The sequence below is a fragment of the Ornithodoros turicata genome, chromosome 8 (assembly GCF_037126465.1).
Source record: "Ornithodoros turicata isolate Travis chromosome 8, ASM3712646v1, whole genome shotgun sequence".
Classification (NCBI taxonomy): Eukaryota; Metazoa; Arthropoda; class Arachnida; order Ixodida; family Argasidae; genus Ornithodoros; species Ornithodoros turicata.
The window spans coordinates 19,728,320-19,745,281 of NC_088208.1; the positions used below are offsets into that span (position 1 = coordinate 19,728,320).

Genomic DNA, 16,962 nt, shown 5'->3' on the forward strand with positions numbered 1-16,962 from the left:
CGCATTTTTTGTGACAATTATGAACAGCGTAAACGTCACACACACACACACACAAATAGAGATACGATGATTAGGCAGGTAACGATACCATTCGAGATGATGGTTGGCTAGGAGCGTGCTATGCGGTGAAGTTCATTTCTAAGATTGTATAGTGAAGCAAAAACCTCAATTTTATTTTTCTTTAAATCAATCAACCAATCAATGATACGGAGGAAAAGGGAACGCGAGCAAGCTGAAGTACATCTTGCGTCACTCATATTGAAAGGCATATGTTATAAATCTGAAATATAAAATCGAAAGTACAACAAAGTACTGTCCAAGCCCGATACATCACAAAACATATCGTCCACAGGGACACGCAAAAGCGCAAACAGAGGCTTTGGACAACAACGAGTATCGGCACCCCAGTGGCTGCACGCTGTTTCCATAAGGCACCCGCGCATTTAGCGCGCTTTTCGACAACCGCAATCCCACAATCCAACGCGAACAAAGAATGCCATAAAGTTCGCAGGTGGAACTGCAAAGGACAACGGTTAGCAGAACAGGTGCAAAACGCTCTTATGAGGAAAAAGAATGGCAGCTGACAGCGCTACATCGATTCCAGGCAAGTCACGTGCTATTAACGCGAGCGATTCGGCCGCCATATCTAAGCGACTTGCAGACGACTTCCAGCGGTCGTACGTCTCGGACCCCCGAGTCGAAGTCGCAGCTCTCCGGCCACGATCGCATACTCCTTCTGACCGTCGCGCCCTCTGCGCTGTCGTCTGCTATATCTGCCACGTCGGGAAGTTTTCGGTAGGTGCAGCGCTTGACTCTCGCGTGCTCATCAAATATTTAATCGGAGAATTTCGGGGGTCCCTCGATAAAGGAAAAGAGCCCCTCCACCCAAGCGGACATGGCATACCACACCCTTCGAGCTTTGTAGGCGCACTGGGACCAACGTTAGCAGTCGGCACGCGGCGGCGGACCGGCCGGCCGGCGCTCCAAACTCTGTCGTCTGCTACGGGGATTTCGGGAACATATTCGTCTAACAATTTCTTAGGTGAGTAAGCATCATCATATCCAATGATTTTTTTGTCTCTATTTCGTTATTTGCGCGACACAGCCAGATTTGTAGGTAAAACTGATCGTCTGCATCATGGCATTTTCGTTTTCGTGCTCTTGCAGTCATGCTAGTCAATCTCTACTGTGTCACACTTGGATGATATCTTCAACGAACAGCTAAATGTATTTAATACGAACAAGCATAAGAGTAGATACGTAGTTTGAGAGCTGCGCAGTTAGAAAGAACGTTTTTCGTTAATGTCGCAGCTTTTGAATTTTGGCTCCGTATTTTCGGATATCTTTTGACAGGATAAAGCAAAAAGCCGTGGGCTGACTCGAGCTGCCCGTGCAAAACTGGACCCTTTGGATTGTTTTGTTCGTTCGGCTCGAGTTAGGAAACGGTGATGTGCCTCCAAGACGTTCCCTGCAAGAACCCTCTCAGAGGAACCGACACGCATCAATATCAGGTACATAAATTTCTTCATAACCCCGAACATATGAAGAACTGCACGACAAAAAGTCTGCCCTTCTGCGGTAACGCATAGCTTCGCAGATCACGAAAGCTTTGAACAATGGAGACGTCCACGTCCACCAATCACTGCGAAATGGTGTGACGTCACACCAATCAAACATCGTCCAGCTGCCCAGCTTTGCCAGCGCATGGTAGCAGTTGGATTGTTATTTTACGGCTCCGCTGCCCTATTGTTATTGAGAAGAACAGACACTCTGATGAAAATTTTCCATTTCATTTAGAACGCACTCACTTTCAGAAACAACATCTAAAAAATCAACGAATAGTATCTTCCATTCACAAAGAAAGCCTTCCTTCTCTCGTGTTTACGGTTTACTACGGTTTTTACGGCACTAATAAATACAGCGAACAATCAAATGGGTCTTTGTATCATCAGACAACCCAACATGCCGTCATCAGTAGATATAAACTGATTTGCAAAAGAAACCGCAGTAGCTCTTACTGGCACAACTACATGCTACCAATGTTGCGAACTCAAATCCGGAAGCGGCCGCTAGAATAAAGCTTAAAGGCAAAACGTAGTTGGCTTACACATTTACCACAAAGACAGTTTGCCGGAATCTCCTGTGCAGGTATTCACGAAAGAGAGTGTGCAGGACAAAACGTGCGTCAGGCCACCCGCACTTTATTGAACGCCGCACACTTCGCATCTACCTCCTAAAAACGCGCCGAAACTGTGTGTGTTTGAATAGCAGACGACGAGTCAGAGGTCAGGGTGGAGAGCGCTTCCCGTGTCGTTCAAAAAAATGTAAAGGTAGGGGGAGGGGGGAAGGCGTCCGAACCAGAATCCATCACACGAAGCGAGATCGATAAAAACGCTCCCATAATGCCAGTAAAAAAGTGGCACAAAAGAAATTCGTGTTGGTCCAGAACAGGGTGGAGCCACCATCGCCGGCATTACGTAAAGCAGACGACGCACGCGACCTGAAGTGAGGGCGAATCAAAAGCGAGCAAAATGAGGGGTTGGGTCCATTAGCGCCAGGGATGGGGATTGTCCTCGCAATGCGTGCGTGCTTCGTTCAGGATGACAAAGCCTATTTTTACCACAAGGGGTTCCGTAAGCGGCGTTCCATTATTGTTTCGTGGACTTATCTATGTCCGGATCAGAGAATAACCCCTTCGCATTTATACAGCCAGTCCGGTTCGAGATGTCCCACACTGGAGACCCATGTTTTACCCTGTACACACTATGTCGTTCTAACTCGGGACAGTAATCCTAGCCAGGGAATGACCTTCGTGCTCGGTGAAAACAACCTAGCATTTCAGCAAGTTGCAAGTATAGTAAAGCAAAGTAGCATTTCCGAAATTCCTCCAGAAGAAACAATACCGTCGGTGGGCTTCCGCTTCGAAAAGGCAGTTTCTGTTGCTCAGTTTGACGTATACGCGCAAAATCCTTATACAATTTGTTGCGGGTAAGTTGAAAGAACGATAATGCTTTAATAAATTGTTATTGAATGAGCATGTTCCTGCTGTGGTCATCCTGCTCTCTTAAAAATGAACTTCACCTCATAGCACACTCCTAGCCAACCATAATCTCGAATGATATCGTTATCTGCCCTGATTTGTCGAAAACGGGAGGCGTACGCCTCTTTTGTGACACTTATGCTGTTCATAATTGTCACAAAAAAGGCGTACGCCTCCCGTTTTCGACAAATCAGGGCAGATAACGATATCATTCGAGATTATGGTTGGCTACGAGCGTGCTATGAGGTGAAGTTCATTTCTAAGAGTGTGGATCGTAATACCCTCCCTCTCGATATAGTGATACTCAGTGCCACTGGGACGCCTCACGGCGGGCGGATAACCAACTTGACGAGGAGAAACACATTCACAGAAAAACATCCCCTTTAGAATATTAGCCTCCACCTTTTGAACGTGGCGTTATAATAGTCTAATATCGAAGCGATATATTAATCGAAGTTCCTTTTTGTTTTCGATTCGTATTATTCGTATTCGATTTTCGATTCGTATTCGTATTATTATTATTATCATCATCATCATTATTATTAAGTGGTCGAGCATCGCACAACAGCCCACCCTCCGGTCTTCAATATAAGTTTTTAGGTGCACACTAAAAACCACCGCATAGCACGCTCCCAGACAGTCATCATCCCGATTGGCATCGTTCTATTCCCTGTTGAAAACGGGAGGCTTACGCCTTTTTGTGGCACAGTTCCCTCGGAAGTCGGCCCAGGACGCACATTCCCCAGGGCGTCAGTCGTGACGTTGTCCACCTCTGTGAAGCCGACAACGGCGAGCCCTTTAAGCATCCCCATCACCACCACCCTGTGGCAATTACCATATATCCAAATTGCCACAAAAAGACCGCAAGCCTCTCTCTCTCCTCTTATCAGAAGCGATAACCCTACACTCTTAAAAATGAACTTCACCTCATAGCACGCTCCTAGCCAACCACTATCTCGAATGATATCGTTATCTGCCGTATGGAGGCGTACGCCTTTTTTGCGACACTTATGCGGTTCATAATTGTCACAAAAAAGGCGTACGCCTCCCGTTTTTAACAAACCAGGGCAGATAACGGTATCATTGGCGATTATGGTTGGCTAGGAGCGTGCTATATGCGGTGAAGTTCATTTTTAAGAGTGTATCATCCGTGGCAATGGTTGCCGCACAGCGTGCTACGCAGTCAAGCCCTGTTAGTGTGTTTATTATTTATAGCTCACTTATTATATATAAAAAAAGAAGAAAAAAAAAACAGAAAAGCGACAGCTATGAAATTTTTACAATTGAATATGGATCGAAAATAAGATAACATGGCGTGTTCCACGAAAGTGAGACCCGGGATACCACTTTTGGCTAAACAGCGAGCAGTACACTCTTAAAAATGAACTTCACCGCATAGTACGCTCCCAGCCAGCCATCATCTCTAATGATATCGTTCTCGCCTCTGATTTGTTGAAAACGGGGGGCGTACGCCTTTTTTGTGACAATTATGAACAGCATAAGTGTCACAGAAAAGGCGTACGCCCCCCGTTTTCAACAAATCAGTGCAGATAACGATATCATTCGAGATGATGGTTGGCTGGGAGCGTGCTATGCGGTGAAGCTCGTTTTTAAGAGTGTAGGGTTTTTGTCCGGGGCTAATGATGAACTGACAGGTAAGAAAATGAACGAATGAGAAAGAGCGGAATATCTGACGTGTGTCCGGAGTTGTGCGCGACCGCCACGTTCCACTTTCTTCGTGTACCGCCGCTCTTCATCGAACCTCGACATCCGCTCGGACGTCCGGGAATATTTTACGGCGGAGCGGAACGCCCATTGGCTCTCCTTTGAGATGCCGCGATTTGAACAGCCTTTTTTTCTCTCTCTCCCGCCCGCCGACTGTGTGGGTCCAAACGGTAATTTTAACTTGTTAGCTGTGACACCTTTCGTGTATAGATGAATCTGATAGGCCCGTATCGTCGCCTCATAGCACGCTCGCCTGGCCAACCGTCAACCCGAATGACAACGTTCTCTCCCATGATTTGTTGATAACGAGAGGAGGAGCCTATTATGCATTTATTATGTACGGCTACAAAATGGGCTTCGCCTCCCGTTTTCAATAAACCAGGAACGAGAACGTTGTCATTCGTGATTATGGTTGGCTACACTCTTAAAAATGAACTTCACCGCATAGCACGCTCCTAGCCAACCATTATCTCGAATGATATCGTTATCTGCCCTGATTTGTTGAAAACGGGAGGCGTACGCCTTTTTGTGACACTTATGCTGTTCATAATTGTCACAAAAAAGGCGTACGCCTCCCGTTTTCAACAAATCCGGGCAGATAACGATATCATTCGAGATTATGATTGGCTAGGAGCATGCTATGCGGTGAAACTCATTTTTAAGAGTGTAGGAGCGTGCTATGTGGTGAAGTTCATGTTTTAGAGTGTACACTCTAAAAACAGAACTTCACCGCATTTACCCGCCATTACCCCCCCCCCCCCCCCCCCACGCGCGCTGCTTGTAGAGTAGTGAGAGAGAAAGCAAAGCTCTACTCGTCTGATGATGTACTGTCTGACAGGTTCGAGATTACGGCAGCAACGAAACGCAATGTGAGGCGGTGCAGAGTAACACATGCCTCTATTAGTCGCTGACACACATGACGGTGTAATTGAATACAAGCGAGTAACTGAGTTGCATCGCAACAGAGCTGCCGAGCCGTGTCAGGTGACGACACAATGCAGTAATCACATTTTCTACCGAGGCTGGGAGTACACTCTTAGAAATGAACTTCACCGCATAGCACGCTCCTAGCCAACCATCATCTCGAGTGATATCGTTATCTGACCTGGGGGCTTAATCGCTTCATCGTCGTTACGGTCGTTACAAGCTAACGAGTGGCGGGAAATTCAAAAAGGTGGGCACGTGACACATTGCGCGTGACGTGTACCACATCCTTCACGTATCGCGCGAAGAGCGCCGTGCACGTGTTTATCACGTGCCCACCTTTTTAAATTTCCCGCCCGCCATTTTGAATTTCCCGCCACTCGTTAGCTTGTAACGACCGTAACGACGATGAAGCGATTAAGCCCCCTGATTTGTTGAAAACGGGAGGCGTACGCCTTTTTTGTGACAATTATGAACAGCATAAGTGTCACAAAAAAGGCGTACGCCCCCCGTTTTCAACAAATCAGGGCAGATAACGATATCATTCGAGATTATGATTGGCTAGGAGCGTGCTATGCGGTGAAGTTCATTTTTAAGAGCGTATCTACGAGGCAATTTCGATTGACTTTTGAATGTGCCATATTTGCTTTTTGATGAACAACGGAAACGTAACCATATTTCCTGGAAGTAAGATTCCAGGTGCTGGTATGCTCCTGTACATTACACTATCAAACCAGCCAACGTCCAACTAAAGACCTGCACTCTGAAAACAGAACTTCACCGCATAGCTCGCTCTGCGCCAACCGTTGCAACGAATGATAGGGTTACCGCTCCTGATTTGAAGATACAATAAGGCCTACGCCTTTTTGTGTCAATTATCGTATATTCAAGTTGACACAAAATGGCGTACGCCCCCCCCTCTCTCTTCGAATCGGAAGCAATAACCCTACACTCTTAAAAATGAACTTCACCGCATTGCACGCTGCTAGCCAACCATCATCTCGAATGATATCGTTATCTGCCCTGATTTGTTGAAAACGGGGGGCGTACGCCTTTTTGTGACACTTATGCTGTTCATAATTGTCACAAAAAGGCGTACGCCCCAAATCAGGGCAGATAACGATATCATTCGAGATTATGGTTGGCTAGCAGCGTGCTATGCGGTGAAGTTCATTTTTAAGAGTGTATCGTTCGCGGCAATGGTTGGCGCAGAGCGTGCTATGCGGTGAAGTTCAGCTTTTACAGTGGGGAGGTGATGGGTTGGGGAACCGGTAAAAATGCTCCCGGGAAAATGTCGTCGCAAGAAATGCTCCCGGAAAAAAATGTTCCCGGAAGAAATGTCCCTGGAATACATGTCCCCTGAGGAACATCCACTTTTGGTACGCGCGGACTCATTGCAAAATCCCCGGTTGCGTTACTTATTCCGGTCTTGAAGTATACTCGGACGCAAAATAAACAAATAAAAGTGCTGGAAGTATGTGGGGCAGTTTTCACTGAAACCAATTTTTTAATGCCTCCATAAAAGAGGAATGTCTTGCGACACATGTCTCGCGTGACGTCACACCGACTTGCGTGCAGTCAGAACGCGGAGATGTTGCGACTGTAGATTTTAAGCCTGATGATAGATACAGCTATCCTTTCTGGTTCGAAGGAAGAGCGGGACGTATCATTCTCTGTGCCAAAGGGGCGTACGCCACCCAATCTCAACGAGTCAGGAGGGAACGATGTCACATACAACAACAACAATAGATGCCGACGATGAGAAGGGGTGTTTCACGATGTCATTCGGAATGGCTACACTCTTAAAAATGAACTTCAACGCATAGCACGCTCCTAGCCAACCATCATCTCGAATGATATCGTTATCTGCCCTGATTTGTTGAAAACGGGAGGCGTACGCCTTTTTTGTGACAATTATGAACAGCATAAGTGTCACAGAAAAGGCGCACACCTCCCGTTTTCAACAAATCAGGGCAGATAACGATATCAATCGAGATGATGGTTGGTTAGGAGCGTGCTATGCGGAGAAGTTCATTTTTAAGAGTGTAGGTGTAAATAGACATTTTAAAACCGAGTTGAATGCGAATACATTATGCGACTCGTTGAATAACCGTACCGAATACATATATACAGCATATGTTGGGGTATAAACGTATACTACAATGTATACATGTTAGTTTATAAACATGTACAGCATGTATACGCGTGAGATAAGCATACGGATCAGAATAGCGCTCACTTTGTTTCATGCCCTTCCTGTGCCGGCCTCACGTATGCAGCTTCGGGACTATTGAGATACATTCGGATTGGAAGAAACGTCAATTCGATTCGAAATTCGAACATTGAAGTCCATATTTGGTTTGGAATTATAAATCCAACAGAATATACGACTACTCGATGGGAATTAATGTTCTGAGGCTGGAACACATAGGAGAAACGACAAATACGTACAAAGCCTCGAGTGCCTAAGGAATTAACGACGAAAGAAGGAAGTCGCTGAAAAGGTTAGCCAGCCGTACACTCTTAAAAATGAACTTCACCGCATAGCACGCTCCTAGCCAACCATGATATCGAATGATATCGTTATTTGCCCTGAGTTGTTGAAAACTGGAGGCGTATGCCTTTTTTGTGACAACGCCACAACGGCGGAGATTGACCAACATCATCATCAACAAGAATGACAAACATCATCCCATTTACGTGTGTGTGTGTGCGACAATTATGAAAAGCATAAGTGTCACAAAAAAGGTGTACGCCTCCCCTTTTCAACAAATCAGGGCAGATAACGATATCATTCGAGATCGTGGTTGGTTGTTTATTGAATTGAATTGAATTATTGAATTAAAATTACTAAATACAAAGCTTAGGGATGAAATTATGGGTGTCATTAGCACAGGCTAGTATTGACTCCCACAGCTCATCCTCAATAACATTAATTCACAGTCACATAGAAAGACACTGAGAAGCAGTGCAACGACATTAAAAATATTACCCACATACACTTAGGTTAGGAGCGTGCTATGCGGTGAAGTTCATTTTTAAGATTGTAGGACACGAACGCGCATCTTGTGGATTACCGGTCCAGGGCTCTTACCAATCGAACTAAGCTAACACGCCTCTCCAGTGACTTCCAAGGGTGCGTCATTTGAAGGGACAAACACATACACTCCCTCACTCACCAACCTTTCACTATTACCTGTTTTCTCATTCGCGCTGCACATTCACGCGGCGGGGCGACGCAAGCGGCAGCTGTTGAACATGATGGGAATTGATGCTCTGAGGCTGGAACAAATAGAAACGACATATACATGCAAAGCCTCAAGTGGCTAAGGAATTAATGACGAAAGAAGCTTAGCTCAACTGGTAAGAGCCCTGGACCGGTAATCCAGAAGACGTGGGTTCGAGTCCTACAGCTGGCTAACCTTTTCAGTGACTTAATTCCTACTTTCTTCGTACGATCACTCGCTTTGCTGTTCCACACATCGGAATATTCATATTGCCCTACACTCTTAAAAATGAACTTCACCGCATAGCACGCTCTTAGCCAACCATAATCTCGAGTGATATCGTTATCTGCCCTGATTTGTTGTAAACGGGAGGCGTACGCCTTTTCTGTGACACTTATGCTGTTCATAATTGTCACAAAAAAGGCATACGCCTCCCGTTTTCAACAAATCAGGGCAGATAACGATATCATTGGAGATGATGGTTGGCTAGGAGCGTGCTATGCGGTGAAGTTCATTTTCAACAGCTAGTTGAGGTGCGTCACCCTGGCATACAGGACATCATGCAGTATCACCGACCCTCTCTTCCCACGAAAGATCTTCCCCGTGGTATGCAGACAATGCTCCATCGATTACGCACAGGATCTGCGTTCACGAACTCGCAACTGTGCAAGATCGGCTCCAGGGAGGACTCCAGTTGCGGACACTGTAATCATCCGGAGACAATTGCGCATATCCTGACAGAATGTCGTGCATACCATGCCATGCGGGAAACCCATCTTCCTCACGCCAGGCCTGGTATACTGACGGACGTCCTCTTCCCCGAAGGTTCTTGTGCGGAACGACTTTCAAAAACTCGCGGCCTCGTGCGCTTTCTTCAAGCAACGGGCCTAGCGGAGAGACCACTCTAGTGCACCTCTCACCTACAGTGTGCTTTCGTCCCATCAGTACCGGTCATCCTGCCTCTACATCACTCTGAAGTCCTCAACTCCCCCTTCTCCCACTTTCTTTTCCTTTTTTTTTGGCTATAGTCGTGACGATGCCCACTTGAGTGCGGCCAACAACGGCAAGCTACCTCGACCCCCCCCCCCCCCCCCTCATTTCTAAGAGTGTAGTAAAAAGTCGACGTTCAAAGTCACAAGTCCACGTGTACCAAAAGTGGATGTTCCTATATGTCAACGCGGCGGGCAACACAAATCATAGCCCTAGATTTCATGAAGGAGAGTAACCTCCTAGGTATTCTCTGACAGCAAAGAAGAAATAGACAACACTGTGAACTGAGTGACCAACAACCTGTGACAACTGGAAGTGATTTGTGTGAACTGTAAGCCGTGAGCCGAAGGTGACCACCAGATGGCACAGCAACCGAACTTTGCACTAAACGTATCACCGCCATGTGTCGTGTGTCTTGCTGTGTGCCGTTTTTTCGTGTTTCCCTTTTTTCTTGTCTTTTTTTTTCTCCCTCTCTGTGGCAACTTACCGCTCGTCTCGGCAGCCAGACAGCCCTCTCTTTATTTTTTATTTTTTAATTTCTTTAGATAAACGATACCCCCCTGTCAGGGGGACATTTTTCCCAGGGGGATATTTCTTCCGGGAACATTTTTTTCCTGCGTATACCTGGACGCTGGGTATACCCGTAGGAAAATGCTCCGAGCACGGCAACACTGTGCAACTGATTGTGATGCAAATAACGTTTCGATAAAGTACAGATATATACTGCATTCTTAAAAATGAACTTCACCGCATAGCACGGTCTTATCCAACCATCATCTCGAATGATATCGTTATCTGCCCTGATTCGTTGGAAACGGGAGGCGTACGCCTTCTTTGTGACAATTATGAACAGCATAAGTGTGACAAAAAGGCGTACGCCCCCGTTTTCAACGAATCAGGGCAGATAACGATATCATTCGAGATGATGGTTGGATAAGACCGTGCTATGCGTGAAGTTCATTTCTAAGAGTGTGCGTGTTTCTTGCATTCGGGAGTCCATCTTACCGGTCGTCCGTCATGTTTTCTGTAAATACAGTGAACCCTCGTTAATATGACCCCCGATAATCTGACATACGCGCTTTATGACCATACTCTTGGGGAACAATGCAGTGAAACATCTGCAAATCCCCTCGTTAATATGACAATTCCGCATTCTAACCAAAATTTTTGGGAACGACCATGGTCATAATAACGAGGGTTCACTGTATATTCCGTCACATCCCTAATGCATAAAAACAGCTTCTCCAGTCCGTACATTGCAAATAAGCTATACCCACGCAGACGTCCTAAAGGTCTTTCGCCTTTCTTTGCAGCGAAACAGTCACAATTCCGCAGCTTGCGATTTCAACACCTGTGTTCTCATCAGGGGGCGCAACTCGACACAGGTTGCAAACAATGGGGGGTTGGTGCCACAGGTGTTGCCTGATTGGCATGCAGCGTATAGCGGTGGCAATCCCGTCGCTCGACAACGATAATAAACTCACAATGGCATCCGAAAGGTTTTTTTTTTTTCGCCTGCATAGTCAAAGTGAGGTAGATTGCACCGAGGATACGCCAGACAGCAAATTAAACCTGCAGAGATACCTGTGACTGAAAGGCAAGAAATGACGGGGTTCTACTAATGCCATCCTCCACCCACACGACACACTAAAAAGAATATATATATATATATATATATATATATATATATATTGTGCAAAGTAACTGTTCTGAGACTGGAACATAGACAAACACAACACAAGCTTCAATGCTATTAATATGCTAAAAACAGTAATTTTTATTTCGCTATCAATTAAACTCCCTTAATAGGCTCGCATAAAATACAAATACAAGCGGAATAGTCCTCTCCCTGTTTGTAAACAAGTAGCGTCAAAGTGTTCGACAGCGTCACCAGTTCGGTAGAGTTGAACATATGCAATGCAATAGAGTTATTCGCCTCGAGATCGAACTGTAGGTGGCGCTGCGGCGGAGCTCTAGTGGGGATACGTCACGATCCGGCGCGGCAGGCGCAGGCTTTTCTACGCGTGTTTCGCAGTGTTCCTGGATGAAATGCCGCTGTCGGTGCCTCACATATTGCGAATGTGTTGAAATGCGCTGCTTAGAACACTCAAAAGGTGTGAAACTTGACAAAAGCTTCTGCACTGCGAAACGTACAAGTCGCGAAGTTCTGAAAAGAAAATCTCAAGCGTGCTTTCCAAGGGAAACACTGCCAAGTCACTCTTTTGTTGCAAGCCAGATTTTGTCTTGGTCTTTTGCTGTTCTCACTCGAATATTTGTTCGTCACCTATATAGCTGTCTTTCCCTTTTTTTACCTTAGATCGAGACAACAAGAATCTAACACTCAAAAACTACTCAAAATTCCTGTCTACACTGGTCTTTGCAATCCAAATGTACAAGTGTGCAACACCGCATCAGGGCAGATAGTCCAATAGCTACTGAAGCCCGTCGCTCTAATTTTTGTGTCGTATAACAGCGGTGGTTTCACGTCGTGCGAGTCTCAGAGAGGTTCGAGATTTGATTCGTCTCCTGTGCAGGCATTCGTTAAAAGGTGCCAAAGTATGTTACGAGGTGTTCGCACCTGTGTGGATGGTGTTGACTTTGTGTGGGATGCTACCGGTTATGTAATAACTACATACAAAATAAGTTTTTGGTTCCAGTGGCAGGTATATCACGTATGTGAAAGACAAAAGTCAAGCCTGTCATGCGGGCAGATGAAATGAGATGAAAGTTTGAAACTCACACATTTAAAAACACCCATGTCATACATATATTCATGCATTCATATATTCCTCGCATTCCATATATTTATACATTCGATACAACTTGTGTTTAGTGCGCGTAGAATATAGTAACTGGATTTTAAGAAGTAAGGTCGAACTGTTAGCACAGAAACCATTCTATAAATAAGTGAGACATCGTTATACCGATGAGAAAAAAAAAAAAACTGTTACAACATTGAACATTCACCTTAGCTCTTGGTATATTTTGTTTGACACAGAGAACCGCAGTGACAAAAATGACAAAGGCCGACTGGAATCCCCATACTGGAACATATGCACGTTCTGTAGTTTTGGATTGGATTGGAAAAGAAAGAAAAATATGGAGAGGTTAGTCCCGACCCAGTCAGAACTGGCTACTCCAAAACGCGTTTGAGGGTAAACAAAAAGAAAGAAAAAGGTCAGCTACGAAAAATAGGACAAACAAACAAACAAACAAACAAACAAACAAACAAACAAACAAACAAACAAACAAACAAACAAACAAACAAACAAACAAACAAACAAACAAACAAACAAACAAACAAACAAACAAACAAACAAACAAACAAACAAACAAACAAACAAACAAACAAACAAACAAACAAACAAACAAACAAACAAACAAACAAACAAACAAACAAACAAACAAACAAGCAAACAAACAAACAAACAAACAAGCAAGCAAACAAACAAACAAACAAACAAACAAACAAACAAACAAACAAACAAACAAACAAACAAACAAACAAACAAACAAACAAACAAACAAACAAACAAACAAACAAACAAACAAACAGGATAAAGCATAAAGGAAGACGGGGGAAAGGAAAGGGGGAGACGTTCGACGCCGAGAATCACTCACTGCACAATGTCAGATATAGTGCGAACACAATGTCACCGGAGTTTTCACAGAGTGTCCAGCAAGTCCGAAGCGGTAAGAAAGTCCACAAGAGCGCGCAATGCAGGCACCTGGTGTTGGGCGGGCCAGCAGCCTAGAACCTTCCCAACGGAGAAAGGGCGATTGTCGAGGCGGGCTAGTGCCGCCTCGAGGGAAAGACGAGGCTCTCTGTATCAAGGGCAGGCTTCTATAACATGCTGTAGTTCTGCTGTAACTTCTGTAGTTTTCTTGCCTGCTACGCACGCTTGTGCTGGGAAGTAGACAAGTTCAAAAAGTTCTCCAACGAAGTCATTTTCACTCATTTTGAAGCGATTTGGAAAACTCAAATGTTCAGAAACTGTGCCTTCCAAGCACGTTTTCGGGCACGATGACCACAGCGCAAGCACCGGCTCAAGCAGCGCATCCCCACTAAGGGAAGTTCACGGAGCAGCCGCACTGTGGCGACACTGTTCGATCTCGAGCCGAAGTTGCGCCCGAAAGCCACGATCTTGAGGCGATTACGATGGTCCCTGCAAAGGACGCGACCTTCGGTCCTACTTTTATTTCAACGTGCGGCAGCGGACAAGTGCCTATTCGTGGAACCCTGCCCTCCCCTTCAGATTTGGTTCGGTTTCAGTCTGTCTACCAACGATGACATTTCTCAGGTAGAGATCTATAGCCTAGCAGCTGAAAGCGTCCGCTGGTGCACTATTAAAAATGACGGGTGGGGAGGGGCGATGCCGCTTGCCGTTGTTCACCGCACACGACTGGGTATTGTCACGACTTTAGCTTTTGTTGTTAGCATTTGTTGAAAACGAGAGGCATGCGCCTTTTTTGTGCCAATTATATACTTCATACGTGGTACGGAAAAGGCGTACGCCTCCCGTTTTCAACAATTTCAGGGGCGAGAACGATGTCCTTCCGGAAGTGGACTATAAGAGCGTGCTCTGCGGTGAAGTTTATTTTTAAGAGTGTGGTATTCTAGGGTTCCGGGATTTCGGAGTTTATTTCTGGGTGTTACCGGAGGATGTTTTTCGGAGTTTATTCTATTTCCAAAAAACGGATTTTTTCGGAGTGTATCATTTACAGCTCAGTTAATATCCGAAATTCGGAGAGCACTTGACGACGCACACACAGTTGTGCAGCGAAAACGCAGTTGTCACATTTATTGCTTCAACACTAAAGAGACATAACCTTAACAATACATTTCGTGCGACGCACTGAGGTGTTACGCGGCAATACTTACATAGGACAACCTCTGCATCGCGATCGAGGGACGATGTGAACTCCTCGAAATCAGGGTACACACTAAACTTTTTTACACCCTTTCCAGTGTAAAAATGGTGTTTGATAACTCACACCTATTTGGGTGTAAAGTCTGTAGGGTGTAAGCAGTTACACCCCCTAGAACGGTGCACCTGGTTCGTCCCATTAATGACCACTGGGAACGTACTAGACAGGGTTTCCCAAGGAAAGTGGCAGATCCCAATGGGCAATCAGCGGAAACCTGAGGCTATACTTGTGGTACTTGAGTTACATACAGGTGCACGTCAACAGTAACACCTGTTTAACTCTGGTACCATAAATATATAGCGTCAGGTTTCTGTGTAACGCTCTCTTAGGCACTGGTCCACTTTTCCTGCGCCACACTGTATATATAGGGTCTTGGTAGTTGGCCTGGCTGAGAAGTCGGCTGGCATCATTTGCATATCATTTAATTCTGTGCAGTTCTAAGTACTGTGCATGATGTTCAGTGCGGCACTTAAAAACACTGGAGTGCATGGACCATCCTCACAGCACAGAACGAACAGAAGCTAAGGTGCATAAGTCCCATCGCTGCTAAAATTACAGAAATGCTATGTGCAGCTGACCGGCCTTGTACACCATATGGGCCTGATGACCTTCTCACGGAAGGGTGTAAAAAGCAGGTAGAAGGGCGTAAACAGCAATATACACCCACTTTACACTCAAATGGGTGTTAGACAGATAAGTGTGTGGTGTAAATTGTGCAATACGCCCTTTTAACACCTAAAGAGATGTGAAATTGTTTAGTGTGTATACTATACTTGACGTAGTCGCAGGGCAGCTTTCGCTTGCGTCCCATCTTGTCGTCAGCACTGTAACTAGTCGCAATTTCAAAAAGACCACTCTGTATGACCACGGTTGGATGCTTATTTTAGTGCTTATGTCACATGTAGGACAAGGAAATCGGAAAACAGGCTAGGGAAAAACCCGGCCGGTGAATCCTCAAGTGGTCGAGATAACCGTCGAAAGAATCGCTAGGTCACAGAAACCATTGTTATGTTGCGGTGGGGTCAGTATCCGAGGTCAGAAGAAACCCAGAAACACAAAAGGAGGCCAAGAACAATAACCCGGTTATCAGGGAAAACATCTGCCAAGCGGAGTTTTTCGGATTAATCCGAATTGCTTAAAATTTTGCCGGAGTACGTTTTTCGGATTTTTTCGGATAAATCCGAAAACCCGGAACCCTAGATATAGCCAAGGCCGTGCTGAAGACTTGGAGGTGACAGGTTCGAACCCTACTGCCAACTATATGCTGTACGAGGTCTCCCAGGGGGTTTTTCGGAGTGTCGGCACGATTCCCTTTGAGGTCGGCAACACTGTTAAAATAGAGGTGGTGGTGGTGGTGATAGGGCTTGCCGTTGTCGGCCTCACGTATGTGGGCAACGTCACGACTCACGCCCTGGGGGAATGTGCGTCCTGGGCCGACTTCTAAGGGAACTGTGCCGACATATGTCTGAAAGCGTACGTGCACTGTTAAAACAGAACTTCACCACATAGCACGCTCATAGCCAACCGTCGTTCCGTGTATTGATTTGTTGTAAATGGGAGGAGGCGCCTATCTGGGACACATTATGGTTGTCCCAGATAGGCGTCTCCCCCCTATTTTGAACAAATCAGGACACAGAATGGTATCATTCGGAATGATGGTTGGCTATGAGCGTGCTATGTGGTGAAGTTCTGTTTTAACAGTGCACGTACGCATACACTAAACCCGCTGTCCTCCACGTTTTCCCGCTGTCCTCTCTCCATCAGCCAACATCTCAACGCCGCGCTCAAAGCCATAGTTATGCGCTTCCAGGAATTTTCGAAAGAACCCTAAAAGCCTCAAATATTTGGGTTCTGCAAGTGTCGGAGACGCCAGCAAGAGCGCAAAAATATTTTCCCGCGGGATCTAGCCAACTATAATCTCGAATGACAATGTTCCCTCCTTTAATAGACCTCTGCCGAAGAAACGTCACCGTGACGTAGGGTCGGTAGCGATGACGTTGGTGGACATATCGAAACCGAAACAGCACGGATGGAAAACACCGACGTTTCACAAAGCCGTATTCCTTCATGTAGGTCACGGGTGGCTTCTTTGTGTTAGTGGTACACACAAACGAGGTCACGTTTTTA

The 16,962-nt window shown here is 45.6% G+C and overlaps 1 long non-coding RNA gene across 2 annotated transcripts; it reads left to right on the forward strand.

Annotated features, from left to right (window-relative positions):
- The first annotated feature begins 516 nt into the window (after window positions 1-516).
- LOC135366623 (uncharacterized) lies at window positions 517-11,546 on the forward strand. 2 transcript variants are annotated; one of them, XR_010414233.1, is made up of 4 exons: window positions 517-795; window positions 869-1,042; window positions 1,354-1,511; window positions 11,220-11,546. It is a non-coding gene; the product is annotated as an uncharacterized LOC135366623 (long non-coding RNA). The 2 variants fall into 2 exon arrangements; XR_010414232.1 differs by lacking the exon at window positions 11,220-11,546 and having other exon boundaries at window positions 1,354-1,937.
- The last annotated feature ends 5,416 nt before the right edge of the window (window positions 11,547-16,962 follow it).